Source organism: Oryctolagus cuniculus, chromosome 4 (assembly GCF_964237555.1).
Source record: "Oryctolagus cuniculus chromosome 4, mOryCun1.1, whole genome shotgun sequence".
Lineage (NCBI taxonomy): Eukaryota > Metazoa > Chordata > Mammalia > Lagomorpha > Leporidae > Oryctolagus > Oryctolagus cuniculus.
In genome coordinates this window covers 40,493,319-40,508,071 of record NC_091435.1, presented here as the reverse complement: position 1 = coordinate 40,508,071, position 14,753 = coordinate 40,493,319, and the positions used below count along the sequence as shown (strand labels likewise).

Sequence of the window (14,753 nt, the reverse complement as noted above, 5' to 3'; positions counted from 1 at the left end):
CTTGGGAAGAGATATAGAGAAGGGAATGTAAACATATGTTTCTGAATGATCAAGGGACACTATGCAGAAAAAGAAGAATGGAGACAAAACTCAGAGTTGAAGCCACAATTTAATCATCCAGTTATAAGATGCTGAATTATTGAAGTATACACTGTCTTGGTCAGAAGAAATTTGAAGATTAATCTGGATGTAACCTGGCATTATCATACGCAAATCAACACTTTTACTTTCTGCGGTTTTAGCTATCCATGGTCAACTGTAGACCAATCATATGAAACGAAAAACTCAGGAAACAGTTTCTAAGTTTTAAGATACACACTGTTCTGAATAGTTTGTTGAAATTTTGCACCATCCAGCCCTGCCCTGCTTGAGATGTGAGTCATCCTTTTGTTCTGTGATCCTTTGTTCCAGATGTTAGTCACTTTGTATCTTCATGGAAAACAACATGGTATACTCACACTGTTCACTTTCAAGCATCTGGAGGTCTCCGAACAACCTCATCTACAGATAAGCAGAGACAACTGCATTTTATTTGAGATCATTTCAGGTCAGGTTCCTGTCTGGATTTCATTCCTAGAAGAGGCATTCTCTGGCTTTGTGAACATGAAAAGAATCTGTCATCACCGTAATCTGAGGATAGTTTACTGTTTAAATGCCGATAACATGCAGTACCTGTCTTACGAAGTTATAAGAATTAACTGACAGATTATGCATTAGCACTTAGCTCTATGCTTAAATTCATGATGATATAAACTGTTACTGTTATTCAAGTGAATGAACAGACAGAAGATAACTAAGATGAACAATTTGGAAACATGTAGTTATTCAAGATAGGGTCATTGATGAATATAAAAATGTGTTTAATCACCAGAAATCAAAATGAATTTAAGCATTAAATATAGAAAGTGTAAAGATGGAATAAGCCAGACTTGGAAGCAGTTTGGATTGGAGTTCTCAGAGAATTGTAAGTAAAATACTTATTTCCAGATTTCAAGCTTAGAATAATTGGAGTGTGAAGATAATTTCTTGATCATAAAAGGCCATCATGAATCATAATGATACAATAAGGAATAAATCTAAATATAAAAAGTATCAAGGGCTCATAGGAGACACAACTATCCAAAAGTAATTGTAAACATGAGGAACTTTGGCAAAACCCACCCAAAAATATATGAGATCAATATTCACATTTCAACCTGTAATATATGGAGATGCACAACCACTATTTTAATTCCTCATTGTCTTTGTTCATAATCCTTGAACTATAGCCCATATAAATAAAAGTAGCATGCAAATTAACTGTAGGAAAATAATAAATATTCACATTATGTACAAGGATCACTATGTACATCATAGTATTTCAATCAATTGGAAAAAAATTATTCTACAAAATTTGGGAGGAAATAATGATATGCTTTACAAGTATAGAATACAAATGAACAATAACCAAAAATATTCAGTTCCTTTAAAACAAAGAAATACAAAGTGGTATATTTCATAAACAAGACTTATAAATAATTACCTTCAATAAATAATAACCATAGTTATCATGTTTATAAGGAAAATAATATTGTCCTCCTATAAATATCAGATGCAATCGTGACACTGCATTTCAAAGGCAAAGAAGTGTGATGCATCATAAAAAGGAAAATTTGCTCCCTGGTATATTTATTCCTCTTGAACCAATAATAATTAGATAATAATATAAAATAGTATTGCTTCTCGGCCTTTTGTCTAAGATCAAGTGTAGTATCTGTTCTTATCAGTTTAATAATAGTAATATTATTATGCTATTATGTATAATAATACTATATAACATAATAATATAATATAAATGTCATTACTATTAATAAAAAAAGATATGACTTTTCAAATAAGTGTGGCTAGGGAACATAAATACATAAATCCTTGCTATTATCAACTGCCATGTTGGAAAGGTGACTGCTGAATCCAAATCTAGTCACTTCTTTTTCTTGATTAAACAACCACCACAGAAAAGTGTACAATTAATTGTAACTCACTTTTTAAAAAGTTCTGTACTCATATTTCTTAAATATTGTCTGTCTAGTAAAACACAGCATAGTGTAAAATTGTGCCTGTAAAAAGTGAAACTGTGTAGGAAGGGTAGTAAAGTACATTAATAAAAAGAATAATTAAAAGAGATAAGAAATCAACAAGAATTTGCTGTAATTTCCTAATAACAGGTAGAATGAAGGAAAATTAAATATATGTAAGGGGACTAATGAGTCATAATTTTAATAGTAAAAGGCACAGGAAGAAAACAGTCAAGGAAACAGAATTGAGGCAAACAATGCAAAGATAACATATATTTTGAAATCATGAAGTAGGCAGGCATACAGGTTAAATTGATTAGATTTGTGAGCTGGAAGACCACGCCTTCACCACGCCCCTGTGTGACCTCATGCCCCTACCTGATGGCTTTGCCACGCCCCTGTGTGGCCTCATTCCCCTACCTGGCCACACCTGGGTGCCCACCAGCCAATCAGGTTAATTAACCACTCCTCTTTGGAAGTGGGTTAAAAGCAGTGTGGCCGGCCCCCAATCTTCTTCCCTGGCCTCTTGCAAGGAGGGAGCTTGCTGTAACCCTGCGACTCCAGGGCCCAAGGCCTTCAGGCCACGTGCTCTAGGCTTCCTGGCCCAGATACAGGCCTAGATGCTCTTCCACGTGGCTGGTTCCTGGTGCTCGGTATGAACCCCTATTTACCTCTCTCTCTTAATAAATCTCTCACTCTCCTATGTATCTTTCTCACTAAATAAAAGCTTAAAACGTGCCATGCTGCCTCGCTTATCTGAGCCAGTATTTATAATTCTCTCAATATTAGGCAAGAACCCTCTTGGGCTTATTAATATAGGGGATTTAGTACTAAGCCCGTGGTGAAATCTTAAGGCACCCCAAATTCCAGTAGCACGTGTGGCACCCCGGATAGCATTTCTAGGGAACTTTAAGGGGCCACATTTCAGTGTAAATTTTAGGGAGTCTTCTCCGATTTCAATCAGACTTAAGTTTGAATATCTGTTTCACTGTGTGTTTGTTGTATCATCTTGAAGACATTGCATTCTATCTGTATGTATTCATAAACTCATAAAATCAAATATAAAAATATATTTAGTTATCTCAAAGGACAATATCTGTGAATGGAGTTAAATAATTTATGCCAAATCCAGTAGATGGATCACAGGCAGGATGGGATACAGGTTGGTCTTACTTTACAGTTTGTACAAGTTCCATAATTATAAACCACAATGAATAAAAAGCATCAAGAAAGCAAAGTTTACATGAAAAATAATTAAATCTGACTGGACAATATAAAGCACCTGGCCATTGGCCAAGTGCGTAAGTAGTCATTTTTAATTGGCTCATTAAATGTTTTGGATAAATACTATGTACCAAACATTGTGTCAACAGGAATTAGATTGTCTTTGATGGAGCCTGGATGATTCTTGTTGACATAAAAGAAAGGAAAGATTTCAAGGGTCAGTATTTTGGGCACAGAAGTACATCAAAAAAAAGTAATGCCTACTGTTAGGAAAAGAGTTGCAGATAGCATTTCTAGGGAACTTTAAGGGGCCACATTTTAGTGTAAAATTTAGGGGGTCTTTTCCGATTTCACCTCCTCACACAGGGCACCAAAATGTTAGGAAAAGAGTTGCAGAATAGGGAGGAGGCAGTGTACAAATTTACAGCCAGGCTGAATTTATTCAGAGAAAATAAATCCGCAGAGGTGGGTGACCAAATGCCTGCGTGTATACGATGCAGCCTGTGGCAGAAGGTCCCAACCCCCAAAGGCTGGGCCTTTTTAAGGAGCACTAGGGCTGGGGTTGGGGGTGGGGCAGCAGCCCAAGGGAATTCCAGAACTGGGGAGGCGAGGGCCTTGGGAAACTGGAAAATAATGTAGGGTGGGATATGAAGGCAACTGGGTGTGAGACCCAACTGAGATTCAAGGGCAAGGAATACATTCCCAAGTTTATCTCTTGGGCAATGAGGGAGAATGGCTAAGCCTTATGCCCTTGTTCCATCACCTACTCTGAAATTATAGACAATTGCATTGAAAGTGGAGACATTGACAAGATCACATGGATTGTAATAGTCTTATGCAAGTTTAAGAGTCTTTCAAAGGAATCTTGGGGTGTAAATAAGATTAAAACTGATTGCGGGGGAGGGGGCGACTGACGCCATGGCATAGCCTGCAGTGCCGGCATCCCATATGAGTGCCAGTTCAAGTCCTGGCTGCACCACTTTCCATCCAGATCTCTGCTATGGCCTGGGAAAGCAGTAGAAGATGGCCTGAGTTCTTGGGCCCCTGCACTCGCTTGAGAAACCTGGAAGAAGCCCTGGCTCCTGGCTTCCCAACAGTGCAACTCTGTCCATTGCAGCCAATTGGGAAGTGCACCAATGAAGCAGGCAGGCATATAGGCTAAAATTGATTAGGTTTGTGAGCTGGAAGATCATGCCTTCGCCACTCCCCTGTGTGACCTCACGCTCTACCTGATACCTTCACCACGCCCCTGTGTGACCTCATGCCCCTACCTGACCACACCTGGGTGCCCACCAGCCAATCAAGTTAATTAACCACTCCCTTTGGAGGTGGGTTAAAAGCCTGGGACACAGTGTGTCCCGGCCTTCTCTTCTTCCCTGGCCTCATGCAAGGAGGGGGCTTGCTGTAGCTCTGTGCCTCCAGGGCTCATAGCCTTTGGGCCACCCACCCTAGGCTTCCTGGCATAGATGCTCCTTCATGTGGCTGGTTCCTGGTGCTCGGTATGAACCCAGATTTACCTCTCTCTCTCACTCTCCTATGCATCTTTCACACTAAATAAAAGTTTAAAATGTACCATGCTACCTTGTTTATAGATGCCGGTATTTAGAATTCTTTTCTAAATGTTAGGCAAGAACACTCTTGGGCTTATTAATATTGAGGATTTATTAATAAGCATATAGTGATATCATATGGCACCCCAAATTCCGGTAGGATATGTGGCATCCCAGATAGCACATGGAAAACCTCTCTCTCTTTCCCTCTTTCTCTGTCCATGTAACTCTGACTTTCAAATAAAATAAATAAATACATTTTTAAAAATAAAAGAACTGATTGTGGGACCAGCTCTGTGGCATAGTGGGTAAAGCTGCCACTTGCAGTGCTGGTATCCAACATGGGCACTGGTTCATTTCCTCACTGCTCTGCTTCTGATCCAGCTCTCTGCTATGTCCTGGGAAAGCAGTAGAAGATGGCCCAAGTCTTTGGGCCCCTGTATCCATGTAGGAGACCTGGAAGAATTTCCTGGCTCCTGGCTTCAGTTCAGTGCAGCTCTGGCCAATGTGGCCATCTGGGGAATGAATCAACTGATAAAACACTTCTCTCTCTCTCTCTCTCTCTCTCTCTCTTCCTCTGCGTCTCTGTAACTCTGCCTTTCAAATCAATCAATCAAATAAATAAATAAATAAAAACATGTACAATTAAGTTAACCTGATCTTTAGTTATTGATAATTTTTCCTGTTGGATTACCAAGAAAATTTTATGTGCATAAGAATATTTAAAGTTTTTGAGAACAATTTCAATATTTATATTATATTTGGTTTTATCTTTCAGAAAGCATGAATGTGGAAAATAAAAGCTGTTAAGGCCGGCGCCACAGCTTAATAGGCTAATCCTCCGCCTGTGGCGCCAGCACACCGGGTTCTAGTCCCGGTCGGGGCACCAGATTCTGTCCCGGTTGCTCCTCTTCCAGTCCAGTTCTCTGCTCTGGCCCGGGAGTGCAGTGGAGGTGGCCCTGCACCCACATGGGAGACCAGGAGAGGCACCTGGCTCCTGGCTTCGGATCAGCGCTGTGCGCTGGCCACGGCGGCCACTTGGGGGGGGGGGGGTGAACCAACGGAAAAGGAAGACCTTTCTCTCTGTCTCTTTCTCTCTCACTGTCCACTTTGCCTGTCAAAAAAAAAAAAAAAAAAAAAGAAAAAGAAAAGAAAAGCTGTTAAATGTTAAAGGTGCAGTACATTGTGAAAAGATTTTTGCTTAAACAATAAGTAAAAATGAGAGTTGTTGAGTTATTTTAATCAGTACAAATTTTTAGTAAATCACATTCATTAATGCCACCAAGAATTTGTTATGAATAATTTACACTCTGAGCAAAAAAGCATTTCAAAAAATTTGTGGAGAAAGAACAATTACAAATATGTTGATTTTGCAGCAAAACCCCCTGAAATCCATTTTCATGGAAAATTCATATGGTGAAAAAGTATACATGAATTTCATTTTTAAAAAATATTTATTTGTTTATTTGAAATTCAGAGTTAGAGAGAAAAAAGACGCAGACACAGAGATCTTGCATCTGCTGGTTTAATCACCAGATGGCTACAATGGTCAGAGCAAGGCTAGCCAGAGGCTAGGAGCCAGGAGCTTCTTCCAGGTCTCCCATGTGAGTGCAGAGGCCCAAACACTTGGGCCATCTTCTGCTGGTTTCCCTGGTGCATTAGCAGGAAGTTGGATTTTAAGTGGAGAAGCAGACACTCTACCAGGCATTCACATGGGATGCAGGCATCTCAGGTGGCAGCTCAATGCACCATCCCACAAGTGCCAGCTCCAAACTTCAAAATGTTTAGTAGCAAAATAATTCCATTTTTGAAGTACTCTTTTAGAAGATTTAGCGGAGCAGGCACTTTGGCTTAGAGGTTAGCATTCCATATGGGTGCCAGTTCAATCCTGGCAGCTCCACTTCCTATCCAGCTCTCTGCTATGGCCTGGGAAAGAATTAGAAGATGCACCTACATGGGAGACCTTGAAGAAGCTCCTGGCTCCTGACTTTGGATCTGTGCAGCTTCGGCTATTGTGGCCATCTGAAGAGTAAACCAGCAGATGGAAGACCTCTCTGTTTCATTCTCTCTCTCTCTCTCTCTCTCTGTTTCTCTGCCTCTGCCTCTCTGCAACTCTATTTTTTCAAGTAAATAAATAAATCTTTAAAGAAAATGAAGCTTTGGTATGATGATTTCTTTGAATTTATGCATGCCTTCTCTTTTTATTTTTGTAATCATTTTAAAATCCAAACGCATATGGAGGAATATTACATTGCTAATGAATAGTTTTCATTTGGACTTGATGCATCTACATTCTTTCTATCAGCTTGTAAAAATTGGGAAAACTGCACCTTCAATATGGACTTTGAGTAGCTAGCTATCTATGCCTAAATGGGAAACAGAGCTGAACAGCATTTGTTCAGAAGCAACTACACAAGTGATCTGCTAGAGTCTGTATTCCTAGCAAAATCACAGGCTGCACTTTGCTGTCCTTACCCATTTCAACTATCATTACAGCAGCCTTCAGAAGCTGCCTAGGGTGCACCGGGACGTCGCTAATGACCCCAAACTTGTAGTCTTTAATAAACGCCAACAAACCTGAAGCAGGTGCTTCCTGTCTGGTGTTTTTGCTTTAAAAAGATAGCCCCTTTCTTTCTCCTCTAGAGAGCCTTGCCTTGCCTTCTTTAATGTTCCTTTGGGACACACACACATAAAACAGAGAAAGAGAGAGAGGGGAAAAGAGAGAGAGAGAGAGAGAGAGAGAGAGAGAGAGAGAGAGAGAGAGAAATACTGATGATTCATTGCCCAAATTTTTGCAATGGCAACTGGCTTCTGCAAAAGCCAGGAGCTGGGAAGCAGGGACCCAGTTAAGGTATATGATGTGGTTGGCAGATATCCTACCATGTGAGAAATTACAGCTGCCTCCCAGGACTTGCAATAGTGGGAAGCTAGAATCATCAATAGAGCTGGGACATGAAACCAGGCACTCTGATATGGAAAGCATGCAGTGAAAACATAGTCTTACCTCCTGCACCAAATGTCTACCCCAGCATTTTCATTATATATTGCAGGCCCTGTCTCCCTAGTTTGCTAACTACTTGTAGAAATAAAGCTGCCTGGGGCTGGCATTGTGGCATACCAGGATAGGTCTCTGCTTGTGGTATCTTGTATGGGCACCTGTTGGAGACACGGCTGCTCTAATTCTGATCTAGCTCCCTGCTAATGTTCCTGAGAATACAGTGGAAGCTGGTGCAAGTTTTTGTACCCCTACATCCTTGTGGTAGACCCAGAAGAAGCTCCTGGCTTCTGGCTCCTGGCTTCACCTGTTGCGGCCATTTGGGGCATGAATCAGCAGATGTAAGAGCACTCTCTCTCTCCTTCTCTCTCTGTAACTCTATGTTTCAAATAAATAAAAAAAAAATCTTTAATTTAAAAAAAAAAGAAAGAAAGCCTCCCTTTTTATCCTAGATTCTTTTCTGCTGGATTTTGCTTACTGTTTTGTGTCAGAAATGGAACCTAAAACAACCTTCCTGGATCTTCCTGGCACCCGATGGGGCCAATGCATGGGTGTCTGTAAGAGTCCCTTTAGCTCAGATGTCTTACCTGCAGAGCAGGACACACTGGCTAGTTCCTGTCAGATCCAGATCTCCCATACCCCAGGTAGAGGTCTCAGACAGGTAATTGCTTTAAGAGAGGGCTCCTTCATTCAGGTTACTGGATCCAATTCATAAGTTGAAGTGGGGACTCCAACAATTGTCTTTACTTTTAAAGATTTGTTTATTTAGTTAAATGGCAGAGTTAGAGAAGGAGGGAAAGAAAGAGAAAAATGTTTTCCATTTGCTGGTTCATTCTCCAAATGGCTCACAGGGTTGGGGCTGGATCAGGCTAAAGCTTAGACTTAGAAACTCCCTTTGTGTCTCTCATGTGGGTGGCAGGAGCCCAAGCACCTGGCCCATCTTCTTCTTTTTTTTTTCCAGGCTCATTAGCAGGAATTGGAAGTGAGGCAGCTCTGAGGTGAACTGGCACTCACATGGGTTGCAGGGATCATAGATAGTGGCTTAACCTGCTGTGCCACAAACGTGGTCCCTATGAGGGAATCCTTTGTTACTGGAGTGCAAAAAGGAAAACATCTGCTCTAAACCCTTTACAGCCCATCAATCACCACTGGGCACTCTGAGCAGTTTCATGACTAAAAATTATGATCGAGGAGAGCAGGCGTTTACCCCTGCCTTTAAGACGCCAGCATCACACATTGAAGTATCTGTGTTTGATTCCTGGCTTTCTCTCCTACCTCCAGTTTCCTGTTAATATAGACCCTGGGAGACAGTGATGATATCACAATTAACGGGGTTTGTCTCACGCATGTGGAAAAAAGGGATTAGTTCCATATTCTTGGCTTCAGCTGAGGTCCAGCCCATACCATTGTGGGCATTTGGGGAATGAACAAGTGGATGGGAGTTTCTCTCTCTCTCTCTTTCTCAAATAAAGGACTAAATAAGTTCTAAAGACAGTTTATAAAGTATGGTATAAAGGCTTGTAATTTGCTGTCTCTGAACCAAAATAACCTAGGATGGCCTACAACTTTGCTGGCAAAATGGGGTTCTTGAAATTCCAAAACTTGTCTATTTGCGTATACAGTTAAGAAAAAGAAAACACTGTGTGTCTCAAAGATAACGGGAAGCATTTTTTAACTGAAATGGACTCAAGAATTTATTGTTGCTTCTCAAAGAAAACAATTCCAAATTAAATGAATAGCTCAACAAATTAGAAAAAGAAACAAGCACTTGTGATAATAAAACCCAAACTGCCAGTGCTTCCACAGCGATTACTGCTGCCACCTGTCTCTACCCCGCACTGCCTTCATCCTCTTCCCCCACATTCCAAGACCTTTCTCTTCTTTTACTCCAATATTCCTTCTCCTTCTAACATTTCCAATTTTTCTAGACCTTTTTTTATAGCTCCCATTCTGTACAAGTGGTAGGAAATGAAGTAGACAAATAGCTTATGTTCCTAGGGAAGTGAGAATCTCAAATCTCAGTTAAAGACTTTCCCAAACAAAACCTACCTCTCTTGAAGGTATACACTGCAGTTTAGCTTAATCATTAGCACCTACCAACCGACATTTTCATCCCTGCACCAATTTCTGTAGAATGTCCTGGCCCGGGGACAGATATTAGTGTTGAATCAAAAAACCATCTTAAGGATTTTAAGATGGCTGGAATACAACAGTTCAACAAACATCAAAAGTAAGCAGATAACTTGTTTGTTTGTTTCTCTGCCAAATAACCTCAAAATCTATATAGGATTGTACCCAAAGAAAAGTAAAGGCATTCTCAATTTTGTTCATAGATTTGAACAGATCTTTTCTTAAATAAAATGATATTAATTGGATACCCAGGCATCCCCACAAGTTATCTCTTTAGCCAACAATTTTCAAAAGCATTAGAAAAATACAAGAAATATAGACCTGCCATAGTCTTCTATTGTTAGGGGAAAACCACTATATAAATGGTCCTCTATATATAATTAAAGAGAAATGCCCCAGTCACCCATATTCCCTAGAATCAAAAGACCTGTAAGCATTGGAGCCAATTTGAAAAGAAGTATCTCAAATACAAATATTGGCTACAATTGAATCTTGATGAGCTTCTTCACCTTTCCTCTCCAAGCAAGACAAGAGACACTCTGGGTACATTCAGAACACGTTTTTCCTGCTTAAAAACAACCAACTAGGAGAACAAAGTATTAAAGTTCAAGACAAACTTATCAGAGTTCTGATTGTCATTCAGGGCTACCCCATATATCCTTAATCCTGACATATTATTTTTGTTTGTTTTTTTTGTTTTCTTTAACTTTTATTTAATAAATATAAATTTCCAAAGTACAACTTTCGGATTATAGTGGGTTTTCCCCCCATAACCACCCTCCCACCCACAACCATCCCATCTCCCATTCCCTCTCCCATCACATTCTTCTTCAAGATTCACACACATTAAGGACAGAGATCATACATGGGGAGTAAGTGCACAGTGACTCCTGTTGTTGATTTAACAATTGACACTCTTATTTATGACATAGGTAATCACCCAATTACTTGTCATGAGCTACCAAGGCTATGGAAGCCTCTTGACTTCGCCAACTCCTACCATATAATCCAGCCATCCCACTCCTTGGAATTTACCCAAAGGAAATTAAATGGGCAAATAAAAGAGCTGTCTGCATCTCAATGTTTATTGCAGCTCAAATCACAATAGCTAAGACATGGAATCAACCTAAAGGCCCATTAACAGAAGACTGGATAAAGAAAAAATGGGATATATACACTGTAGAATACTATACAGCAGTCAAAAAATGAAATCCAGTCATTTGCAACAAAATGGAGGAATATGGAAAGCATCATGCTGAGTGAACTAAGCCAGTCCCAAAGGGACAAATATCATATATTCTCCCTGATCAGCGACAACTAACCGAGCACCAAAAGGGAATCCTGTTGAAGTGAAATGGACACTATGAGAAACAATGACTTGATCAGCCCTCGTCCTGACTGTTGAGACCAACTTACTACTTTATTCCTTTTAGTACTTTTTTTGTTCTACTTAATACCATTGGTTGAACTCTTTAATTAACACACAATGATTCTTAGGTGTTTAAATTGAACTGAAAAGTGATCCCTATTAAATATAAGAGTGGGAATAAGAGAGGGAGGAGATGTATGGTTCAGCACATGCTCAATTGGACTTAACCCTAATGGTAGAGTTAGAAACGTGCCAGGGGATTCCAAATCAATCCCATCAAGTGGCATGTACCAATGCCATCTCACTAGTCCAAGGGATCAGTTTCAGTTCATAATTGATCATAATGATAGGATTAAGAGTTAAAGGGATCACATAAACAAGACTGTGTCTGCTAACACTAACTGATAGAATCAAAAAGGGAGAGAATGATCCAACATGGGAAGCGGGATACACAGCAGACTCCTAGAATGGCAGATGTCCTAAACAGCACTCTGGCCTCAGAATCAGCCCTTAAGGCATTTGGATTTGGCTAAAAAGCCCATGAGAATTTCTAAGGCATGGAAAGCCAAGACACTCTAGCAAAAAAAAAAAAAAAAAAAAAAAAAAAAAAAAAAAAAAAAAATGACCTAAATAAAAGATTTCTGTGTGTGAGATCCCAGCAGAAAGAACGGGCGATCAAAGAAAGAGGTACTTTTCTCTGAAGAGTGGAAAGAACTTCCACTTTGACTATGCCCTTGTCTAAATAAGATCGGAGTTGGCAAATCTGGACATATTATATATGTCTCCTACCCAGAGTTCTTAGTTCATCTAGATTGTTGGGGTTACCAATCAACATAATGGTTGTTTAGTCCTTACTCATTTCCTTCTAGTTGGAAGTTATCTCAGAGAGTTACTTCCTTTTATTTACAGATTTATTTATTGGAGCCAGCATTGTGGCATAACAAATAAAGCCACTGTCTACAGTGTCAGGTTCAAGATCTGGCAGCTCCACTTCAAACCCAGCTTCCTACCTTGGTAAGCAGCAGAAGCTGACCCAAGTCCCTAGACCCCTCCACCCAGGTGTGAGACCTGGAAGAAACTCCTGGCTCCTGGCTTTGATCTGGCCTACTTTTTCTGTTGTGGCCATTTGTGGAATGAACCAGCAAATGGAAGAGCTCTCTCCCTCTCTCTCTTTCTGTGCCTCTCCCTCTCTCTCTGAACTGCCTTTCAAATAATTAAAATGAAATATATTTTTAAAAATAATGAATGTATTTATTTATTAATTTGAAAGGCAAAGTTGTTAAGATAGAGGGAGAGCCAGACAGAAAGCACTTCCTTCCACTTGTTCACTCTCCATATAGTCAACATCCACTGGTGCTGGGGCAAGTGGAAGCTGGGGGCCAAGAACTCCATCTGGGTCTTCCATATGAGTGGCATGAACCCAAGTTCTTCGGCAAACTTCTGCAGCTTTCCCAGGCTCATTGGCAAGGTGCTGGATCAGAAATGGAGCAGCTGGCACTTAAATCAGCACCCATATAGGATGCTTAAGTCACTGTTCCACAATGCCAGCCCCAGTCATTGTTTTTTGTTTGATCCATCATATCCTATATACATCCTAGGAAGGATATAATTGAATACAAATGTTAGTAATATCCATTCAGTGCATCCACTTAAGATAGAGAGCAATCACTGAGGCCTTGGCTGATATATAATCCATAAAGGATATCTTTCATAAGAAACTTGTTGTCCTTCACACCAACCCTGAGATATCCTTATCATGTTTATAAGCTTAATGGAAAAGGATGACATTTGTGTAAGAGATCAGCTGTTAACAGCGCAATTAATTTTCAATACTCAGTATTCCCTGAACTTCATACTTTGTTATCCAATGTTCCCTTGAGAGCCAATGATTTTTAGCTATTGATCTCTACAAGATACCAGTAGACCCCAACATCTGATAACTAATTGTGTTCTCCTAGAAATATATGTAGACACTATTTCACTTAGGATATACTGAAAGTCCCACCTACTTCTCTCAAATCCTTTGTACTGACTTAGTTAATGTTTCTTCCTAAAGATTCAATCTTGCTTCAATATGCAGATGACGTGCAATTCTATTTCCAATCCCAGGAAAATTTTGCTGGCTGACAAGATCTGCTTACTTCATAATTTTGCCTCTGAGACACATAACGTATCACAGAAAAGACTTCAAATCTTTCAGACCTCAAATAAGTATATGAGTCTCCTCTTGAAACTTAATGTTGACCCTTCTTTCCTTCATAGTATACTGACTTTTCATTTTTCTTAAACCACAAGGTAATTCTGGAAGTTTCTAGGGCTTTCATGTTATTGCTGAAATTTACATCAAGAATTTCTTATTGATGTGGCTTATTTACAGTTTCCTAAAAATTTCCCTTTCCTGATCTGATTCAATGGTCTTCTAATGAGAAAACATCTTAGAACAGACTCAACTAACTTTGGCCGTCACCTTAGGGCACCTCAATTACAAACTTCTCTTTCACTTATTCATTCATGAATGAGATGGGAATGCCTTGGTAGTCTTTACTCTACCCCATGGAGTACAAAATGGACTAATAGGGTATTATAGTCAACACTAGACCAACCCAGCATCCCAGGGGTTCCTACATCTATATTCATAAAAGCCACCTATTTACTCCTAACACCCACAGAATAGATTATTATATACCCCCCGTCACCATCTATACACTCCACTCTTCGGGAGCCTTATCACACTCAACTCCTCTACACTAGTTGCCTAACTAACTATAATAGACTAACTAACTTTAATAACCTCTTCCATTCTTCAATTTAACACAGTATTACGCACTGCAGTCTATTCAACACTGCAAACCCAGTGTACCTTCCAGTAAATGGTATTACTTCTGATGGTTTCACTCTTACTGATCAACACCTTATTCTTTGATTGATTTATAAGATAATCAGTTATCCATTACAGACTATTTGATTTGCAGGTGAGTTTTCAAGGACATGGTGTCATTATCAGACTAGATAGACTATAATCTATCTTGAGATCATAAAATCAGAGCCCTTCCTAAAGCCATAGTCACACGATAAGCAAATCTCTGTGCCTTCAACAAAGCATGCCTCCTGGGCAAAGATGTATCTGTACACTTTTATGCAGACAACAGCTATGCCTTAGGTATGGCTTATGATTTTGGCATGCTCTGGAATCATCAAATCTTCTAAGTCTTTCTGAACAATAAATAAAGAACAAAGACCATGCTGTTGCTCTCTTAGATGAAATTCTAGCTCCATGACTCTAGATATTATTAAAGTGCAGGGTTGTTCTTCTTTTTAGATAGAAGAGAGCAAAGGAAATAAAATAGTTGACACTGTTCCCAGAGCAGCTGCCTTATAGGAGAAGCTACTTGGCTTGCCCTCTAAAGGACATTCTATTTCCATTGCCTGTC

At 39.7% G+C, this 14,753-nt stretch overlaps 1 pseudogene; it reads left to right on the top strand.

Annotated features, from left to right (window-relative positions):
• The first annotated feature begins 1,714 nt into the window (after nucleotides 1-1,714).
• On the top strand, nucleotides 1,715-1,814 carry LOC127490005 (U2 spliceosomal RNA; annotated as a pseudogene).
• Nucleotides 1,815-14,753: the final 12,939 nt, after the last annotated feature.